At 42.8% G+C, this 22,983-nt stretch overlaps 1 long non-coding RNA gene across 1 annotated transcript in view; it reads left to right on the top strand.

Annotated features, from left to right (window-relative positions):
- Positions 1–1,033: 1,033 nt before the first annotated feature.
- The window catches only part of LOC106986578 (uncharacterized), a 74,214-nt gene continuing 52,264 nt past the window's right edge, over positions 1,034–22,983 (top strand). The window contains exon 1 of the long non-coding RNA XR_001432076.3: positions 1,034–5,601. This is a non-coding gene — a long non-coding RNA (uncharacterized LOC106986578). The remainder of the gene's footprint in view (positions 5,602–22,983) is intronic.

The raw sequence follows: 22,983 nt of genomic DNA, 5'->3' as shown, positions 1-22,983 counted from the left end.
TCTTCTTCCTCCACTAGGGTAAGACTTTGGGAAGGCAGGAATCATGTCATTTACATCTCTGAATCCCAGCACCCAGTATGGTGCTTGCCCCTCAGTAGGCACTAAATAATGTTTGTAGGACTAAGAGTAATTAATAAATGTTAGCTTGATGTTTGCAGATTTAAAGCCAATGCATTTTAAGGCTGGGGAGAATAACAGGAGTGTGCCACCTGCGTGCCAGGTGCTTTTAGGTCCTATGGAGAATAGAGAGGTGAACCAGCTTTAGTTCTTCTTGACACAGACTCTCCCTACTAAAGTATGATAAGATCTATAGTAATAAATCAAATTAAATATTATGGAATACAACAGGAGCAATTTATTTCCACCTGGGACTTATGGAAGCTTCCAGGGTTATTTTGAATAGGGCATTATAGGATGAACCTAATTTCAACATGTGGTGAGGAAAGGCATTTCAGGCAAGAAAATGGCCAAGCAAAGACGTGAAGATATTATTATTCAGAGGTATTTAAAGTGTATCTAGGAAGAATGAAAGGCAGGTGGCAGAATGCTATAACCAGATAACTAATAGACCAGTTGGGAGAAAGACTGGAATATCTGTCAGGAAAAGAGGGTGTGTCAGTCAAGATAGGCTAAGTTATGCTGTAGTAACAAACAACCCCAAATCTTAGTGGCTTATAATAACAAAGGTTTATTTCTCACCCATATTATATGTATATCTACTGTGGATCACTTGGAGGCTTGGCATCCTGTCAACTCAGGATGCCAGAGAAGTCACCGATTTGGGTGTAGGTAATCAATGAGGCAGAAGGAAAGTGAACTTTGGAGAGTGTCATCTGGTAATGTCTCCTGGAATATGTCACTTCAGGTTGCAACTGCTTGTCTGGAACTGGTCAAATGACTCTACTGCCCACAAGGGGGCCAGGAAGTACATTCCTCATGAACCCAGAAGGTGGAGAGCCAAAAATATCCAGTAAGCAGAACTAATGTTTACCCTGGATTACAAGAGGGTAGGATCATGGGCCTGAAATTCCTTCTCTGTTGGTGGGGTGGTAATGGTGGAAGGTTTATGTGTGTCGAGAAGATACAGTGTGCAAGTGTATGTGAGGGGAAAGGGAGGCTTGTCTCCTTTTTTAATTTTTACTTTTTAAAGATTTTACAGTTTCCTACTATGTTATATTTTTGTACCAATGCTAAGCAATACACCTGACTTCAATTTCCTCATCGTGGCCGTTCCTCATCTGAACTTACACAATATTTTCAGCTTTCCCTCCCTCCCTCCTTTCTTACTTTCTTCTCTCCCTTCTTTTCTTCCTTCCTTCAATTATTTATTTCAAACAGACCTTTTATTTTGGCATAATTTTAGATTTATAGGAAAGTTGCAAAGATAGTACAGAGAATCCCCATGTACCTCTTACCCAGTTTCAGTTTCCCTAACGTTGTCATCTTACAATTCTGTGGTACTTCTTTAGGTTTTAGGTTTTAAACCCACCAAGGACTATATCTTGCATGATCTATTATTTCCCTGTGTCTCTCAGAAAACTGTGGCTGTTGGTGGTCCTAACTTGAAGGTTAAGCATGTCTTCTGTTGACTGCAGACATGTCTAGGCTTGTCCAGAGGCCAGTAAGGCCCATCTTCCATGGGTCGGTGAATAGGAGAGATTGAGGGGCCCTTTGGGAATGAGAGAGAGGGAGGTGGAGGTGGCCAAACAGTTGACTCAAAGGCCACGGGTTGGTGTTGGAAGGAAGGAGGCTTCTGAGCTCAGCAGGAAGTATGTGGTTCAAGAGCTTTCTCTCTCTCCTGGCTCTTTGACCAGGGGGAGGGAGATTGTTATATGACAGAGTCAGAATCTGACCCCGTGAAAAGCAGTGAGCACAAAGACTGTGAAGCAGAACTCAGTGGGGCACGGAAGTGGTGTGGGTGAGAGGACGCTATGCATCTGAGAATCAACAGGAGGAGAGTGGCCTGAACAGAGGGCCAGACCAGCCTGCATCTGGATGGAGAAGGAGTTTCAGGGCCATTACTTTGTCAGGAGACAGACCCCATAGGAGAGCCCAGAAGACAATGTTCTCTAGCTCACATGAGCACGTTCTTGAGGGCAGTCTGGGAAAGAGCTGGGTGGAGGTGGCAGTTTCAAGGAGTCACAAATTACCCCCTGTTACTGTTGTCGTCATTGGAACCCTGTTGCACTCTCAAGGCAGATTGGCTGGGCAAATATGAGTGACGTGCATGTTGGAGTCTGGATGTTTGGTAATATTGTTGACTCACTGCCCATTACCCTTTCACGTAAGGGAAAGTCCCCAGAGGCCAGGGCCCAAAGAGGTGAGTGTTTCCTTAGCCTGTGCTCCTCAAAGATATAAGTCACTCACTTGAGACAGTTGGGCACCAACTGGAGGCCAGTAATACACACCAATGGTCTGACCCCAATGCTCTCTGACTGAGAAGAGGGGCTTTCATGTGGGAAGGGAACACCAGGCCCACCCAGAGGAGGAGCTCAGGAGATGGGGAGGTTTGGTGAACACCACCCTCAGGAATGAAAACAGAGATCCAGAGTTTCCAGGGACTTTCAGGGACTATCCCAGGGAGGAGTCAAAATTGGGTGCAATTTTGTATATTTTAGAAGATTATCTGTATTGTTGTCTGTTGCTTAGTGAAGCTGTGGGTTTGTCTTTGGGAGCAGCAAGGGGTTGGGACACAAACCCATTCTCAGGGGAAGGTAAATGTGTAGGGTGAGCTGTGGCACAGCAGTGTGAAAGAAAGAAGTTACTATCTGAATAAAAAAAAGCTTGTGCCTATTACATATATGGTTATAAAAAACTATAGTAGATAAACACCAGGTGCTATGGAGCCCAGAAGAATGTGGCTATTGAAATTAGCTATGACCATTTATTGTTTACTGTCTGTCGGCCACTATGCAGTTGGAAAGTGCTTCACATGTGTTACCTAACGATGCTAGGAGCTGGATATTGATATTTTCTCATTTGGTTGATATAGGAACTGAGGTTTGGAGAAAACATTGAGTCACTTGTTTAAGGTTACACAGCTCATAGATATTGGAGTGAGAATTTAAATCCAGCCCATGGTACATAATGTTTAGTAGCTGTTTGACTCTCCTGCAGGATACCAAGTCTTGGGCTCAGTGAGGTCAACTCCCTCCTGATAGTTCTGGCTGAATGGATCAACTGAACTTTCAGCCATTTGCCACTTACATTTAATTGATCCTGAGGCTCTGCTACATGCTGTGGGGCCCCCACAGGGTACGAAGAATTACTTTCTCTCAGATACAGGGTAATTAAGGAAATAACTCATTTGCAAGAAACTGTAATAACTCACATGGGATTGCTGGGAGTTTTGTTCTGTGGGCCCATGTGTGTGAGGCTATGTGTGAGTGTGTACATGTGTGTGTAATGGGAGAAAGGGTGCGGGAAGAGAAGGCAACACTATGGGGGAGGGGAAGTGATGTGGCTCTAGCACCTGGTTCAGAGGGCACAGGGAACTCAGTGTCCTGCCTGGATGGTGAGATAAGAGGATTCTATGAGCGATGGTGATGTTCAAAGTCAAGTGGCAGCACCCTAGAATATCTTGGGAACTTTTAAAAATACCAATGCCTGGGCCCTGCCTGAAGAGACTGATTTAATTGGGCCAAGTGGGGGATTGGAGACAGACAAGTAGTTTCTAGACGTCTCCTTTGAGATTCTAATGAATATCTGGACTGAGAAGTGGGCAAATGCATGCTTCTTAGCATCTCCTGGGCTCTCCCTGCTTTGAATCCAAGCCACAGATCTTTCAACAGACTTCTTGGTGCCGGGCCTCCTTGTTCTCCCTTTCGTGTGACTGCGAGGTCAGATGACCACGTGTGTGCCTGCAAGGAGAGGCCACCACCTGTTGCTGTAAATCTGGTGCAATTTCATCATCTCTTTGCCCCATGTATTTTCAGTATCTCATAACTACATCTGGATGGATAATCTGTTGTTTTCTGCCTTGTAGCAGCTTGTGCAGTCACAAGGGGATGTGTGCTGGGGCTTTTGCCCTGTAAATATAGACTGGGTGAGTTTATTTATAGGAAATTACAAAGATTACCTTTGATTGTTATTGGCCAGAGAAGGTTTTCATGTATCTCATCTGTCCTTAATTTGTTGTTGGGACAAGACTTTCAAATAAATCACTTTTGTAAAGGCCAAGTAAATTCTAACTACTTTAGAGAAAATTCCCTATGTGGCAGCTTCAGTGAGGTCTGAGGGAATGGTCAGAAATCTTCCCAGAGCAATGAGAAAGATGGAAAAGCTGGGAGAGAAGAGCTTTGTCAATGTCTTTGACAATGCATGAAGGCAGTTGTCCTCAATCTTGGCCGTATGTCAGAATCTTCCAGGGGGTTTAAAAGCAAAAACAAAGACAACAAAAAGCCCAAACCCCAGGCTGTACCCTGGAATAATTGAATAAGGGTTTCTGGGACATAGGAGCTGACATCAATATTTTTTAAAGCCTCAGATGATTTCAATATACAGCCAGGGTTAAGAAGCACTGTGTGAAGGGATAAGAGAGGTTTAACGAATAAGAGGGTGCCCCTGTGAGTTGCAAGGAAGAAAGAAGAGTAAGAAGTCAAGGTTAGAGAATAGTAACATACTGCAGCTTTGGAATGTAATAGTTAAGTCCAGCCAGTTCCAAGAACTCAGCTTAGTCTTAAGAAACTGATGGCCCATCTCCAACCATCCTTGCAACCCCCAGGTCACGAGTCATTTGCATCACGAGGCCTGGGGTACATGTGACGGCTGATGATGAGAGCAACACCTCACTTCTTCTGTGCCCCTTGGCCCCGGGGAGAGGGGCAAGGGGACTTCAAGATCATTCTGATTCTTTATGCAGCCAGTCACCCAAATGGATAACTGTCAGAGGGTTGGGAAAGTGCTGTGGAGTGGGGAGGGTATGGCTGAGAGAGCACTGGCAGATGGATCAAGGGACACAGACAAGGCACAAGTCCATCATCCGAGGCCCTAGAGAACAGGTATAGTCCGTTTGGTCAGGATGTAAGCAATCACCCAGGGACACTTTTAAAAGATGTTTTATTTTGACATAATTTCAAAGGTACAAAAGAGTTGCAAGATTCTCCTCTAAAGAACCACCCCCCACCCCCGACCTTCAGCTCAGATTCACTGCTTGTTAACTTATAACCACATTTACTTTATCACTCCCCCTCTCTGTCTAGATGCACACATATTTTTCTGAACCTTTGCCCCTAAACACTTCAGCATATGTTTCCTACGAACAAGGACATTTTCTCATTATAACCACAGAACTGTGGAAATAAAGGAAGACCCACCAAATGAGAAAAGCAAAGGCTCTTTATTCTGGCTATAGCAAGGGAGTTGGCCACCATCACTTGAATTCTGGCAGAGACTCAAAGGTAGGCAGAGGAATGGGAAAGCTTTATTGGAGAGACAGCAGAAGGCTTCAGGTGTGCCCTGACTGGAGGCTGTGGGCACGAGGAAGGTGGAGATGGGCTAACGAGACGTGGAGGATCCATGTGGTTGGTCAGCGGTGCATGTTTGACTTTCCCTGCTTGGTCCTACGTTGGAAGCAGGGACAAAAATCAGGGAAGCTGTCAGGTATGAATCAAGTCCTCACCCTTTGGGGGCCAATGGTTACAGAAGTTATTGTTGGGTTTTCTGGATTGTCACTGGAGATGGCAATCTGGCTTCCTGCAAGTCTGGCTTCTAGGGCTGTTTGCTGAAGATAAGGGGCTGGTTTCCCAGGCAGGTGGCTGCAGGTTGTCAATCGGAGTTCTATTTTTATTATTTTTTTTAATTTTTTAACGTTTATTTATTTTTGAGACACAGAGAGACAGAGCATGAACGGGGGAGGGTCAGAGAGAGAGAGGGAGACACAGAATCTGAAACAGGCTCCAGCTCTGAGCTGTCAGCACAGAGCCCGACGCGGGGCTTGAACTCACGAACCGCGAGATCATGACCTGAGCTGAAGTCGGACGCTTAACCAACTGAGCCACCCAGGCGCCCCTCGGAGTTCTATTTTTACATACAGTCTGGCCACTGTCCATTTGTATATTCAGTCTCACAATATAATGATTAGCTTCAGATTTAACTTTGGGTAAAACACTGTTATCTAGAATACACTCCAATATGCCAATAAGTTCCACAAAGAAAGAGTGGTCCTAATTATGGCCATTTAGTTGTAAATCTGTGTTTAATCCATTAACAAATAATTGATACCTAGCATATTTTAAAATAAAGCAAAATCTACAAGATACTGTAGAATTTCTTCATTCTGATAACTGTAGTGTAATTATATAATAGAAAGTAATTCCATAAGGGAATGTCCTGTTTTTTGGACATTTTGGATGTACACAACGAAGTGTTTACAGGTAGAGGGGCCTGACATCTCAATTAAGTCATGAATGGTTCAGATAGGACAGCATGAGAGAAAGCTGATAATACATCAAAATGTAATCAAAAGTGAATCTGGATAAAGAGTTCACGGGAGTTCTTCCTACTTTTCTTACAACTTTTTGTAAGTTTAAAATTATATCAAAGTAAGAATTACACAGGCACATGTACATGTACAGGCATAACCAGGCAAATTGAATCTAAAATTCAATGTGAACATTGAATGCTAAAATTCAGGGTGATTGTTATCTTGGATGGCAAGAGTGGAATTGGAAGTAAATGGTGACAAGAAGGGAGAATTATGGAGTTTTCACGGGAAATCTCGATGTTCTATTTCTTAATCAGCATGCTGATTAACAAAAGTATCATTCACTTGATGAAATTTCATTAAGTTGTACGTTGATGATCAGTATGTATGCGTTGCCATGTTTTCTGTATATATGTTATCCTTTAACATAAAGTTCAAGAAAAATACTACCAAGAGATGAAAAGTAGAATACACTCCGTATTCAAATTTTCTCAGTTGCCCTAGTCACATCCTTACTGGCGATTTCCCCTCCTAGTCCAAAATGCAACAGAAGATGATGCGTTGCATTTAGTGGTCATGCCTCTTTAATCCTCTCTAATCTGGAAGAGCTCCTCAGCTCTTTTTTTATCTTTCACAACACTGACTTTTTAGAAGTATACAGGCAGTTGTTTGTGGTGGGGAGACCCTTGAAGACACACGTGTCCCTGCTGACGGTGAAAATGTGTCCACGGCCAGAGGCCCTCCAGGTCTTGCTCCTTAGTCCTGTCCTGGAGACTCCAGGAATTGCTTGGGTTTCTGCAGCTGAGGTAACCAGCTAATGAGCCCTTTATCGAGGACATGGAAAGTCACGTCTCCAGGGAGGGCAGAGGAGAAGCTTGTAAACAGAGATTGGTACCCACGGTCATGTCCTTTAGCAGCTAATCCTTTGCAAGGCCAACAGCGTTTGTGAAATATGTTTTGGTTCCGTTTGCGGAAATATGTTCTTTCACTAGCTCAGCCTCCCTCTGCGCTTTGCCTACATAGACACTGGGTTTTCCCCCTCTTCTAACCTCTCCCCTCCGTCTCCTCCTCGCTCCGGTTTCCCATCTCTGCAAAGATGCCAGAAACATTTTCCAGGCCCTGAGGGGAGAAGGTCAGGGTGCTGTTCCTGCAGGATGGGGTACAGTGGCAGCCATTTGTCCCAGGACAGTTGAAATTGGTGTGCACGCGCGCGCTGTGTGTGTGTGTGTGTGTGTGTGTGTGTTTGAAGAACACCAGGGACACAGAGAAGGTCTTGTTTAGGGCCTGAATAGCTTTGAGGGCAGGCCTGCCACTCTGAAAACATTCACCCCTCAGTCACTCCCAGCTGCTGTCAAAGAGTGATTTCTGGATCTGTCAACAGCCTGGATGGTAGTTAAAATTCCCTCTATCTTCATCCCTGCTAATACATTGAGCAATAACAAGCTTTTATTTATAGGGAATTGGACTAAAATAAGTGTGCTCTGTGTAGCCGTAAGATTATGGTCTTTGGTGTTTGATTGTCTGGCTTAACTCTTTTCTTTGACATCTCACCATGTGTCCCTGAACCAATTGCTTAACTTCAGGTTCCTTAGAAGTGAAATTGGGTGATATTAGTTCTTTCACAGTGTCACAGTAAGGATTAAATGTCATGATAAACGATGGCATTTAGCACAGTGGTTGACAAATAATAGGCCCTCGTCAAACGTTAATTGTTATCATTACTTTGCTTATCACTTAAGTGGAAAGTTAAAACCCATTTGCTAAAACTTATTTTCCATGGCCATTGTGGAAAGAATGTTTTGCTGTCACTGAGGTATGGATTTAAATCCTGGCTGTGCCCATCACTGGCTAGATGACCTTGGGCAAGTGACACTTCTCTGAGTCTCAGTGTTTCCCATATGGAATAGGAATAATGTCTTCCTGGCAAATAGGTCGTATCTAACAAGAGAACCCAGCGCAGTGCTTAGTGCAGAGTGGATGCTTAATAAAGGTAACTGCTCGTTATTTTCTTCCTTCCTCTCCCCACTGCCCCCACATCAGCTGAGTCTCATTTCTCAAACAGGAAGGAGAACAGCTATTTTGACTTGTGTCAGGGTAGTGATCGGGCTAGAATGCCTTAGGTTCACCATTATTGGAGTCATTTACCACTTAATAAGCGTCTACGGGGGTCTAAAAGGCTCTCACCAGGACCAACGTCTTGCAGTTTTTCTTTAGGCCCAGCCAAGGGAAATAACGGGAAATGGGGAAAATTAGTTTTTTGTGCCTTGTTCCTGACTTTCTTTCCTTGCGGTGCCTCCAGCCTGGGGGTCCGGAGTCTTATGCTTTCCTTTGGTCCAGCAGGGGCCTCCCACCAGATTCCTCCCCTTCCTTAAGAAACCCCCATCTCCTAGATCATTCCCTTCTTTTCACCCTACTTAAATTACTGGTCTTTTGCAGTATCCTCTAGGACCTATGAGAAAACGGGTAAGCTAAGCCACGAGGCTCATTTGAGCTAACCGGTAGTGGGTAATTGTTGATTAATATGTTGATTTTGTTTTGAGGGTATTTACTTGTATGTTAAACAGAGGCCTTTAATCTTGGGTTCCTAGTTATTTTAGGATTAGAGACTTTTCCAGGTTTGTACTCCTCATTTTCCTGTGAAGGTCAAGACCCCACAGTTAACAGCAGAATGTGGGTCAGAAGTCAGGTTTTCTGATTTCTAGTCCAGATTTCTTCCTGCGAGAACAGAGTCACTATGGGAATCTTTGGTTCCAAGGTAGGTGAGCTGGGAAAAGAACTTTGGTCAGCTGGGCTGATGTAGTACCTCCTTCTTGATGAGCGAGGGCCAAGGGCTGTGATGTGCCTTGAACTTGAACCACCCACCAAAACTTTGCCAAGAATCAGCCAGTAACAGCTTGGAGGGATGAGTGTCAGACTTCCATTTTTTAATTTAATTTTTGAGGTGGTTTTATTTTCTGGATTAAAAAAGAAAACAACTTTTTTCATTTGCACAGGGAAAAATAAATGGATTCTAAGTTACCGGAAAGGTCATTTTTATTCCAAAATCTAGACATATTCAATTACACCCTCATTAAGAATGAAATCTCCCCTCCCCAGTAACTAAGTTTTTCTCAGGGGCTCCACTGTGGTACCTGTGACTCCTCTGAGCCTCTATGTGTGCCTGGCACCGAGAGGGGGCCATGCATTGCTTTAAACCCTCTCAACTCACTGCCAGTGAGCCTAACGCTTCAATCACTTGGTGCCCAGAGGGATTGCATCTTTGCTGAAGGCTAATAATAAAATCATCACCGATTAGTGTAGTGGTGAGGCAGTGGGAAGGGTCCCTAGGGCATGGGAGATGGGAAGGGTAGGTTTTGATGGAAGGGATGGGTTGGTTAAAAAAAGAAAGAAGGGAAAGGAGAAAACACTTCTAGAACTTAAGTTATTTCCTGAATAAGCCACGTGTGGGTGGGGAACCTTAGTTTGGGGAACAAGCGAGGAATGGAAGGGCAGTATGAAGAACAAAGGCCAAGGCAGAGAGAGGTCTTATTAAGAACAAAGTTGAGAGAAGGCAGCCAAAGTGAATTTCACCCACTTCCTGAGTTTGCTGGCATTGCCTCCATGGTTGAAAGCTCCAGGCTCCTCCCTCTGAGACCCGTCAAATGCCCCCTTCCATAGTATTTGTTTTGGGGGCTGGCGGTGGGAAGAGATGAATAGTACACCAACTTAACTTGCAGAGATTTTTTCCCTCTTTTCCTTGTTCCCAAATAAACCTTCAAGCAAGAAAGAACACACAGACCTTGACCCGATTCATGTCTCACCAAAGCAGGACTGTGGGAGTCCAGTGCCTATATATCAGCTTCCCTCTCTGAACTCCTCAAAGAAAATCTTCCCCAAGGCAGCCGCCTCATGCCAGACTTCACACACACTGACCAGCCCTTTGAAATTCTGTCTGCAGATAATGGCAGTTACAGCCGGCCTGTCTTATTGAGAGAATCGTGTTGGCTGCGATATAATCCAGAAAAATCCCCAAGGTGGCTGATGAGATTTGCCTTTTGGAGGAAAAAATATAACAAGGACTATATTGCATTTAACATTGTAGTTTAAAGACGTCTTTAGTCTTGCAGCCCTAGATATTTCAGGTTTCTAAAATTAGGCAGGTGATTGTCTTCAAGCTCAATTTAGAAGTGAACTGGGGGTTAGTGAGGATTCAAGTACCATCTCCTCTACTGGGTTTTTTATTGACGTGGGCTTTTCTTAACCTTGGGGTCCAACCAGACTTCAGGCTACAAATAGCTAACACTGGATTGTCAGGGGCTCAAGTCAAGGCCAGTTTGGGGACACAGGGTGAGGGAAAGTCTAAGTATATATGTCTGTTAGCTCTCTAAGTTGTGTATCCAAATCATCGTTTTAGTCCATGATATCAGAATCACCTGGATGCTTGCTTAAAATGTTTGCTTAAAATATTACCAGGCTGTACCCAATCTGACTGGTTCAGAAATTTGGGGGAAAGGTGACAGCCTGGAACTTTACATTTTATATAATTTCTCCATGTGAATCTAACGCACTTCAAGGGTTGCTTTTATAAGATTCAACTCCTAAAAATTTTAATACCTGTTTGCAACCTAAATTTCAAATTCTTGGGAGAGAAAAACCATGATTGGTTTCATGTTCCAATGATCTTTTGCTGAACAACAAATTACCCCCAAATTGTTTAAAAAACAATTCTATCTCATGATGTATGGGTAAGGAATTTAGGCAGGGCTCAGCTGGTGGGGCTGATAGCAGGCTGAAGGATCCACTTCCAGACAGTGCATTCCCATGACCAGCAGGTTGTTCCTGGTTGTTAGCTGGGAGTTCAGACAGATCACCAATGGAGAGACTTCAGTCTCTTTCATATGGGTCTCTCCATGGGGCTGTTTGGCTTCCCCACAATACAGTCGCTGGGTTCTAAGAGCAAATGCTTTGAGGGACTAAGATGGAAGCTGCCAGCTTCTTCTGACATAGTGTTAGATGTCAGACAGCGTCACTCTACCATATACTGTAAGTCAAGAAATTACTCCCAGCCCAGATTCAAGCATAGAATGAAACACACCTCCCCCACGATGATGTGAAGAATAGCATGTGCATAGAGAGAGGAAAGAAATCAAGGGTGCGCATCTTTGAAGACTTTTCTACTATACCTTGCTTGGCTCAGTTGTTGGCTCCTGCACCAATCATGGACACATGGATGGGGACATGATACAGATTTAGTCACTGGGGGCTCAACCTGGCATACTGAGGAGGGCACCCATTAAAACAGGCACTCTAAGGGATGTCTGATGATTATAGAATCTTATAGATTATCTAGCTTGAGCATTTACTCAAATTAGGAACTGCCCTTAGGCATTGGCTATCCTTTCCATAAGGCACCCTGTTCCATTTTCAGACAGTTATAGCTATTTAAACCTGATTCTGGTTCTCTGTAATACCCATCTATTATCCATTAGAATAACACTCAACTATGGATTGTTTTTTTAGACTGCAAGTTTCTCCATCAGGCTTAAACTCTTTAAGGCCTGGGCCTGTGTATTTTATGTATCCAGCCTCAGTCCCTGGCATACAGTAAGTGCTAAGTAAATGCATGTTGAATGTTCTTGAATGAATAAAAACATTTACTTTCCCCATCTACATAGATAGAGTTGAGTTTGAGTTTGATGTGGATATTGAGTTCCTATCTAATAGTTTGTTATTGCTCCCATATTTTTTTTAAGCAAAAATCATCTGAAGTAATTTATGGTTAAAATGTAGGTGATAAATCAAGTGAACACTGTTCTAAATATTGGCAACTGAAGCTAAATTCTTTAAAATCATAGGGAAAAATTTATCATTTTGGAGCCAGGGTTGAAACAGCCATAAACAAAAGCATTATGTGCTTTGTTGTTGTTTAATTTAAAGGAAAGTCAGCAAACTATACCCCCCACCCACCCTGGGCCAAATCCTGCTTGACACTTGCTTTTGTAAGTAAAGTTTTATTGAAATACAGCCATGCCCATTTGTTTCCTTATTGTCTATGACTACTTTTGTGCTTCAACAGAAGAGTTGAGTAGTTGTGGCAAACTATGTATTCTCTCAAAGCCTAAAATATTTACTATCTGGCCTTTCACAGAAAAAGTTTGCTAACCTCTGATAAAGGGCTTGTCTTACTCCATTTGGTGTCATGAGAAAAATGCCATAAACTGGGTGACTAATAAGCAACAAACATTTATTTTTCACTTTCTGGAGGCTGGAAGTCTGAGATTAGGGTGACAGTGTAGTTGGTTTAGGGCTGTCTTCCAGGTCATAGATTCTTACTGTATCCACATAAGATGAAAACTGGGCTAGGCAGTGATATGGGGTCTCTTTTATAAGACAATCCCATTCATAAGGGCTCCACACTTAGGACCTAATTACCTCCCAAATGCCTCACCTTCTAATATTATCACATTGGGCATTAGGATTTCAACATGTAAATTTTGCAGGTGGGGGTGGGGACAAACATTCAGACCATTCTAGGGCTCTTCATGACCCTTTGATTTTGGCTATTTTACTTGGCAACTTTGAAGGAGTCTTATCTCCACATTTCACATTTCGAGACTTTTTTTTCCCAGCCAAAAAGAACTCTTCTCCAGCTTGTCCATGGTAATGCTGAACTTTTAGGTAAAAACAAAGTAATGGGATTTTAAAAAATTGCTTTACTTGGACAATTAATAAGGGTAGATCATGAACCAGCATAAGGAGCAGAAGACTTTTAACTTAAGAGAATGGGTTTGGGATCTATCCAATTAAACCCTGTAATAGACATTTATTGTTCTTTGGTTGTCTAGGTTGCATTTCTCCTTTCTTTGGGTAATAGCAACTTATTTTTTTTATTTTTATTTTTTTTAGAGTTTATTTATTTTTGAGAGAGAAAAAGAGAGAGAGGGAGGGGCAGAGAGAGAGAGGGAGACACAGAATCCGAAGCAGGCTTCAGGCTCTGAGCTGTCAGCGCGGAGCCTGACGCAGGGTTTGACCTCAGGAATGGAGAGATCATGACCTAGGCTGAAGTTGGACGCTTAACCAACTGAGCCACCCAGGCACCCCAGTAGCAACTTATTGACTTCTGGGTAATTATCTCTTTCCACTAAGTGCTGTCTTGGTTGAATCAAAGTACCTCACCTTACCGTACCCAAAGTTAGATATATGACTCAAGCTAGGGCTCTTTGACCCAAAGATGAACAGAATGTTGAAACTGATGCATCCTAGTAATGGTGGCCTACAAGACATCCTTCTCTTTCTGTTGCCTAGGGTCCTGGGGATGCTCTGGTCCCTGCCAGATTTACCAAGCTTTCCTTTAATTCTGTGAACCACCTGTATTCTTTCAACACTTCCCTGTCTAATTAAAATTAGTCAAATTCTGTTTCTTACAACCAAAGACCCTAAATGATACAAATAGACAAATAATAAAAATCATATGAGAAAAAGAAATGTTCCAATAAATGCAAATCGAAATAAGTCTTTATAGCCTATAAAATTAACAGAGATTCAAACAATTGTATCAAGGATGTAGTGAGATACATGTTCATGCAAACTTTCTCTGAGATTGTTAATTGGTGTTTCCTTTCTGGCAATTATTTTTTTATAATATGTGTCAAGAGAATTGAAAAAGTTCATGTCTTTTGAGCTGGCAATTCTGCCTCTAGGCACTTGTGCCAATAAAAGAACAAGATATGGAGGTACAGATTTATGTAGAAAGTGTTCAGTGTTGTTTATTGTAATAAGAAATAGGAATTTACTTAAATTCAATATATTAGGAGGATGGTTAAGTAAATGAAGGAGGTGATATTATGTAATAATTTAAAAAGTATGGACTCTGGAGTTGGTCAACCTGGATTTAAGTCCTATTCTGCATCTGACCAGCTGTGCAACCTTGGACCAATTGCTTAGATTTTCATCTGTAAAATGTAAACAAATGATTTTATCTAATTGTGGTTGCCAGCCTTCCAAGATGGTCCCCGTTGATAACTGCTTCCTGGTATTCATGTCCTTCCGTAGTTCCTTCTCACATTGGAGAGGCTGACCTGTGTAACCAGTAAGGTATTGTGAAAATGACAGAATATGGTTTCTGAGTCCAGGCCATAAAAGACATGTGGCTTCCATCTTGCTCTGTTTTGGATTACTTGCTCTGGGGAAATTGAGTTGCCATGTTGGGAGGTCACTTAAGCAGACCTCTGGAAAGGTCCATGTGACAAGGAACTGAGGCCTCCTGCCAAAAGCCATGTGAGTGAGCCATCTTGGAAGTGGATCCTTCAGTCGTGATGAAACCTTCAGATAAAACATGCCGGATAACTGGTTGACATCTTGATGGCAATTTCACAAGAGACCTCTAGCCAGAACCACTCAACTGAGCTACTGTCAAATCCCTGGCTGTGAAGTAACAAACGTTTATTGTTGTTCCAAGCTACTAAGTTTTGGAGCAATTTGTTATACAGCAATAAATAACAGGTCATTTAACTTCCCTGAGCCTCAGTTAATTCATTTGATAAATGGGGACAATACTGCCTTCCCTAGCTTTTTGTGCAGAACAAATATGATTAGTGAAGAATTACAGGTCTACCATTATTATCTGAAATCTTAGGAGCAAGATATGTTTGGGTATTAAGAATTTTTCAGCTTTTATTAAAGTGATAAGATGCATTATTTTTAAAATTTTTTTAATGTTTATTTATTTCTGAGACAGAGAGAGAGCACACCCACACATGTGTGGGGGAGGGGCAGAGAGAGAGGGAGACACAGAATCTGAAGCAGGCTCCAGGCTCTGAGCTGTCAGCACAGAGCCCCACACGGGGCTCAAACCCACAAACTGCAAGGTCATGACCTGAGCCAAAGTCAGTCACTCAACCAACTGAGCTACCCAGGCACTCCAAGATGCATTATATACTATATTCTGAAACAACCCATTGGGGTCTGATTCAGCACCTCATAATCCAACAGTGATATTCTGGCATGAAAATGTATGAGTATGCACCTGAAATGGAGAAATAAAGACTAAAAATAGTCTCATGTCAGTTTTTCCTGTCAGGATTTGCTGCCAAATGAATTCACTGCCAATATACAAAAAGGAACAAAGAAGCAGAATTGGTTTTCAGAGCTTTTTGGATTTCAGAAATGTGGTAGGAGACTGTGGATTTCTATGTTTTTTATCATCTAGGTTGATTTCTTTCCAAACACTAGCTCCCTATCTTACATAGTTGGTCTCTGGTTATCTTTCACCCATTTATTTAGATTAATGAGGAAGAGACCAAGGTGGCTTCCATCACTCTTTGGAAATCCAAGGGATGGTAGGTTGAAGGACTGGAAAAACCAGAGTTCCAACAAGAGCATCTCTCCCCTTATGAATTTAGTTCTCATTTCTGGGTGAACACCTGATAGTCATGACCCCAGAGGAGATCAGTGAATCATCCAGTCATGGGGTTTAGAGATGATTCAGCAAGATTGAAGTGGTATCAGGAGTGCTTTTGGCTGAAGATCTGGAAGGTACTGATTACACATCCAATTATGTAACTAGTCCTGAGGCTCACATTGTGGTACAACCTGATTTTCACCCAAACTAAGCATGAGACAGGGCCCTCACCTGGTGGGGCATGATTTCCTGGTAGATCCCAGGCCCTGGGAGTCCAGGGAGATTGTTCCTGCCAAGATAGTTCTCTTTTCTCTCTGTAGAGAATGGAAGATGGACTGAGAGTCAGCCCTGTCCATTTTAACCCTCTCAACATCGTCCTCTTTCTCTGAGGCAAGGCCAGGGGTGATTTTGGGGAACCAGAAACAATTCCCTTGTCATATCTTCTTGAAGTGTTGTCTTCAAAACACGTCTATGAGTGGTATTGGAGGAGGACTTCACTGTGCTGAATCAATTCCTAATGTCCAACATTCAATAATTAGAGACTCATTCAATTAAGACTTATTCCCTAGTTCTCATAGGTAGAATAATGTACTAGAACTAGAAGTCATGAGCTTGGGTTCAAACCCCATTTCTGCTGCTGACCATGAACTTGGCCAAGTCATTTTTATCTTCCTGAGCTTCATTTTTATCAATCAAGTAGGGGGGAAAAGGAAGGGGCTCTATTAACTTTAATATTCTACAATTATCTTTGGGAATCTATGTGTGAATCCCTTATGTGAACTCTCCATTCATCCCACAAATATTTGTTAAATACTTATGCTATGTTTTATTCTAGGCATTGAAGATATACTGTCTTGGCTGCTAATTTATATCCTAATATGATAAGGCAGAAAACACATAAATCTTAAAAGAAAAAGTAGAGGTTGTGATAAGTGCTACAAGTAAAATAAAGCAAGAGACTAGAGAGTGAATGTGGTATGGTGTGAGGGAGTACCCATGACTACACTAGGCAGTGGTCAGGGAAGGATTCTTAGAGGGAGCTGAGATTTGAGAAGGAACCTGATTATCACTCGATAGTATTTGTTGAATGTATGAATGAACAAGAAGGAGATAGTCATGGGAATATTTGGAGGAAGAACGTTCCAGGCAGAGGAAACAGTCAATGGTAAAGATCCTGAGTTGAGAATGACCTTGGCATATTTGAAGACTAGAAAGAAAGAGGTGGGGCTGAAACATAGTAGAGTGTCACTATGAAGTCAGCAAGAAAGCCAAGGTAACCAGGGTCTTGAAGGTTTTATTCTGAATGCTAAGGGAACCATTGGCAGAGTGACATAATCTGATTTACACTTTAAAAATATCATTCTGCAATGTGATACCAGTTCCCACCCACCAGAATGGCTAACATGAAAAAGAAAGACAATATCAAGTATTGTTAAAGATGTGTAGCAGCTGGAATTCTCATACACTGCTGGTGGAAGCAGAGACTGGTATGACAAGTTTGGAAACTGGCCATATCTATAAAGCTGAACATATGTACACCCCATGACCCAGCAATTTCATTCCTAGTTACATACTCAACAGATAGGTAAACATATGTTCACCAAAAGGTATGTACGAGAAAGTTTATAATAGCTTCAAATGGGACACTACATAAATGCCCATCAAGAGTAAAACAGAAACGTGAATTGTAATATCGTTGTATGGTCGAGTATTATAAGCAACAAGAATGAACAAACTATAACTACACATAACCACATGGATGAATTTCACAAAGTTAATGTTGAGCAAAAGAAGCTGTACTGAAGAGTTCAAACTATCTATTCCCATTTATATAAACTTCTTAAACAGGCACAATTAATCTGTGTTAGAAGTCCAAATAGTAGTTCTTTTTGGAGAGTCTAATGACTGGTAGAGTTGTGAAGGGGCCTTTTGGGGTGCTGTAATGTCCTGTTTCCTGACCTGGAAGCTGGTTATATGAGTGTGTTTGGTGGCTTTCTCTAGTCATCCCTTTATTCTTGCTTCCCCAGACTAAAAGGATGTTGAGCCTACAGGGGTGCAGTGAAGAATGTGGGAGGGTATTTTTTGCTGGCCATCATAGAGCAATGTCTTTTCCCTTTACAGTTGCGATTTTCTTCTTATTTTTTTTAAATGTTTATTTTTGAGAGACAGAGACAGAGTGCGAGCAGGGGAGGGGCAGAGAGAGAGGGAGACACAGAATCTGAAGCAGGCTCCAGGCTCTGAGCTGTCAGCATAGAGCCCAATGCGGGGCTCGAACTCATCAGCTGTGAGATCATGACCTGAGCTGAAGTTGGACACTCAACCGACTGAGCCACCCAGGTGCCCTGCGAATTTTTTTTTTATTAATTTTTTTAATGTTTATTTATTTTTGAGAGAGAGTGTGCACACGAGAGGGGGGTGGGGAGGGGCAGAGAGAGAGACACACACAGAATCCAAAGCAGGCTCCATGCTCTGAGCTGTCAGCACAGAGCCTGACATGGGGCTTGAACCCACAAACTGTGAGATCATGACCTCAGTGGAAGTCGGACACCCAGATGCCCTGATGTGATTTTCTTCTTTTTAAAAAATGTTTATTTATTTATTTTGAGAGAGAGAGTGCTAGTGTGAGATCAATCAAGTAGGGGGAGAGGAAGAGAGAATCCCAAGCACCTTCTGGGCTGTCAGTGTAGAATCCAACACGAGGCTCAATCTCACAGTTAGATCATGACTGAGCTGAAATCAAGAGTCAGATGCTTAATTGACGGAGCCACCCCGATGCCCCAACAGTTGTGATTTTCTCAAGAGTGTTTGGCAGATGAGATTCATTCATTTTACAGGCAAGGACATTGTAGCTTAGTGACCTGCCTGAGGAATCCATCTCTCTACAGGGAGAGCCAAACCTCAAATCCAGGTCCTCAGATGTTTTTTCATGAAGCCCACTGCTGTTTCTGTTTCTCCATGTTGTCTCTCTGGATTGGACCAACTGGTCACCCAGGCCTCCTTCCAACTCTCTGACTCAGAAATGTTACATTTGCATTTGAGAATTTGAATCTTGAAACTAATCTAAGAAAGTACAGTGCTTCGACCATTATGGTTATTTATGGAGTCTTATATCTAATTATTTTTCAAAGCAATGTTTTTAATTAAGGAGATAAAAATATTATAAGTTAAAAAAAAAGAGGTGGAGAGATCTGTTAAACTTTGGGGGAAGAAATGATGGTTTTCATCATTAGATTTTCTCAGCCCCACTGCACGGACATATGGAATTGTGTGTGACACATTTTTGCTTTAACCACAAAATTTCATGAATTTTCAGTCACTGAATAATGAAATGAATCATCATTCTAGATGAAAAGGAGGCAATTTTGAGGGCAAAAAAATATTTCCCTGAAGACATTTTGAGAAACTAAGGCCTTGACCACATTCATCAGGACTGAGCCCTTCTACCATTTTATTTGTTACCTATTCTGGTGGAGGCTATTTATTCTTCCACATACAAGGACCTCATAGGTATGGAAGTGAAGCTTGAATTTTTTGAGGTGGGAGACCATTGAAGGGGTTTAAGCAAAGAAGAGATCTGGCCAGGTTTATCTTTCAGAAAGATAAATGGATCTATTGATTTTCCCCAAGCCCGCTAGGATTGCCCCTAGCAGGGGACGGGGAGCTAGAAGAGGAGACTTTGGAGCCAGGAAGAGTGGTTAGGGGGCCTGTTGTATAGTCTGGTGAGAGATCATTGCATCCCTATGCAATATACCCATGAAGCTTTGCCACCTCCTCCCCCTCCATCCTTTCTGCTACCATTGTTATTTACAATGTCATTGTAAATTTAAATTTTAAGTGTCACTGACATTCAAAATGTCACTGTACACTTTACTTCTACATCTGTTATTACCCCCAGCGTTCATAGTGGCTACTGTTGCTTTAGACATTTATAAGGTCATCTCAGGTGCTTCCCCTTCATCAAGCCCTGAGAATGAGGAAAATATCATAATGCCTAAAATATAATTTGGCAACTATGTCTTAGTGGGGTAAGTGGTTTGCCTGGGGTCTTCTTTCACATGGGAGGATTTAGAGGGTGACCGCTTAGGATTTTGTGTCTCATCATTATGTCCAGGGAGGAGATGGGTTACGGACAAATGCCCACTGTCCTCTGTGACGGGCACAGACATGTGAAGACTTGTAAACTGTTACATTAGTGGCCATACCTCATCATCCTTCCTGGGGATGGGAATAGCCTGCCATCTAAACTTTCTGGACTTCTCCATGCTTCCACTGGTTGCCACCAGAGTGATCTTCTTACAACACTCACCTGGATAAAGACCACTGTGCCCTCCCATGCCAGTCAACCACTTCCCCATATTTCTCCCCTCTCCTGTGTCATTTCCCAAACTTACCTTCTCTCTCTTTTACGCTCATCCTAAATGCCTGGATTGCCGTTCATTCAATTCATTCATTCATTCATTCATTCATTCATTCATTCATTCAACAAATCTTTGTTGATTGCCTTCTCTGTGTCAGGTACCAGGGAAACAGACATGAACAGGGCAGCCATTCTCCATTCTCAGGGATCTTCCATTTGGGTGGGGATGTCAACTAAATAAACTCAGGAAGGCAAGTAAGGCAATAAATAATTATGATTAAAAGGTATGAAGGGAAGAAATAAGGAGCGCAAGAGGACAATGCAGTGGGTGGGATGGGGGCTAGGTTAGGGTGGTCAGGAAGGGTGCTGAGGAGGTGCGAGAAGCTTCTTGTGTTAACTGAGCTGGGTAATGCAGGTTCAGTGCTTAGTAAATGGGCAAATCCATTAACAGCTTTAGTTTACTCTTCAGGTAAGTAAGCCAAATCAATCTATACTCCAAGTGGGGATTAATTCTGTTTTTTCTTTTTTTCTCAAATACTCGACAAAAGATAAATGTCTCAGAGACTCTGCTAATGAATTCTGCTATTTTTCTCCTTGGTCTTATCTTGAGCATAGATGTCTCTGCATTGCTTCCCTCCCAACCCCTTTTGGAAGGTTCTGATTTTGCAGTTGTCCTGAGGTGGCCCTCTTGTCTCTGAATGTGCGCAGTGCTGATGGGACTGTTGGGGAAACTACAAAGACAGCCTCTGATTCTGAATAGGACAGAATTTCCTGTCTGTATCTTTCTAACTTAGAAACACCTCACATTATTGAATCCCTGTCTGTGTCCTCAAAGCACCATTTTCCTGGACAGCTGGCTTGTTATGGGAGCATTACTGGGGAATTCTGGATTGCATGCCCTGGAATTCTAATTAAATGAAATAAGTGAAATCAGGAGGAAGAGAGACTCATGGATGTCTTTAGGGAAAGCAAAAAACCAAATTTCCCCACATGAAGAGAATAACGTGGCATTTGAACAGGAGCCTAGAATTCCTATAAGATTGCGTGAAAGCTGACATTTCAGAAAACAGACTTCCTTCTCCCCAGCATCCTTAGCATCGGATTCACTCTCATGACATCACCCCAAAGGCTTATGTTGGCAAGATCAAAAATAGGGCATTATGGGTGACACTGTGCTAACAGATTAGTTCTCTCAGATAACTTCTTATGCCCGACCCTAATTCCTTCTTTTTTCTTTTACTTTTTATTTATTTATTTTGAGAGGGAGAGCAGAAGAGGAGCAGAAAGGGGTAGAAAGGCTGGAGAATTCCAAACAGGCTCTGTGCTGTCAGTGTGGAACTTGATGTGGGGCTTGATCTCATGAATCGTGAGATCAGGACCTGTGCCGAAATCAAGAATTGGATGCTTAGCTGACTGAGCTCCCCTGCAACCCCCCCACCCCCCGCCCCAATCAACCAATTCCTTCTTGATTGCCATTTGGCAGGTATTGTTCACCCTGTACTCTTGGGAAGCTGCTCAGAAGCTGTGTCTTGTGCACATTAGTCTCAGAGTCCATACAATGTTTGCTAGTCCCTGTGAAAGGGTTGGATTTAGCTTATGCATGTTCACTGAATGTCTTTGCAGTACCAGGCCCTGTGGGGCTGGAGTGGGGGATACAGAGATGAAAGACACAGTCCCTTCCCAGGAGGTGCTCCTGATGAGATGGGAAGAGGAGGAGCCCGTGCCACATGGCTCCACCTGGGGTGAGGGGGTGGTGGTGGTGAGGGCTCATCAAGGATGCCTTCTTGGGGGAGATGGTATCTGAAACAGGCTGAATTGTGTCTCCCCACAAATGCATGACCACCTGGAACCCAGAACGTGACCTTATTTGGAAATAGGGTCTTTCAAGATGTAATGAAGGAAGGGATCAAGATGAGATCAAACTAGTTTAGAGTGCGCCCTAAATCCAATAAGAGACAGAGGAGGACTTACACAGAAGGAAGCCATGTGATGCTAGAAGCAGAGACTGGGGTGAAATGCAGCTAAAAACTAGGGAATGGAAGTTTGCCTGATTATTAACTCCTTCTTTCCACCCAGAGCAGCCCATATACTCCAGTGATGTTTAGGGCCCTTTCACTTGTGCACCTGCTCATTCATTCTGCAGGCATGTCATCACTGTTTGTGTGCCAAGTACTGCCTGAACCTAGAGGTTCATAGGGACCAAGACTCTGTCTGCTCCTTTGAAGAGCTTTCCTTCCAGTTCCTTTAACAGTCTCTACGGTGCTATGATGTAGAAGGAGCTGGAATAAAGGGAGGGGGAGTGCAGAGGTGGGTAGAAAGGCTGGAGAAGGCTCCACAGAGGAGGTGAAGGCTGAGTAAGAGTTCACGAGGCAGGGCAGGGGAAGGCGTCATGGCAGAGGGAATGACGTGTGCAGAGGCACAGAAACATGGACAAGCATGGCATGTTGGAGGGGGGCAGCATTGTGTCAGACATCCTGAGAAGGATAAAGGGAGTAAAACCAGTCATAGTCCTTGTCCTCTGGGACATCGCAGATTTTTGTTATAGGTGGCGAAGGTAAATTCAGCCACTTTCTTCCTGCCAACACTGTTTTCTCTGCTGGCTCCTCTCCAGCTCACTGATTTATGTTGGGACAGGGTGTTTGATATTTTTGTTAGCGTTTTCTTGCATAGCCCTTGTTCTGTCCGCTTCATTTCCATCCCCCTCCCTTGTTGCCTGTTGCAGTGATTAGTCAGGCTATCTGACATTTTTTACTTACAATGTTTTAGTTTAACTGCTGCTGGCTAAATATATTTTGACTTCAGCTCTGGATTGTGACTCTCTCC

The sequence above is a fragment of the Acinonyx jubatus genome, chromosome F2 (genome assembly GCF_027475565.1).
Source record: "Acinonyx jubatus isolate Ajub_Pintada_27869175 chromosome F2, VMU_Ajub_asm_v1.0, whole genome shotgun sequence".
In the NCBI taxonomy this organism is placed as follows: domain Eukaryota; kingdom Metazoa; phylum Chordata; class Mammalia; order Carnivora; family Felidae; genus Acinonyx; species Acinonyx jubatus.
This window is presented reverse-complemented; position numbering and strand designations above follow the sequence as displayed.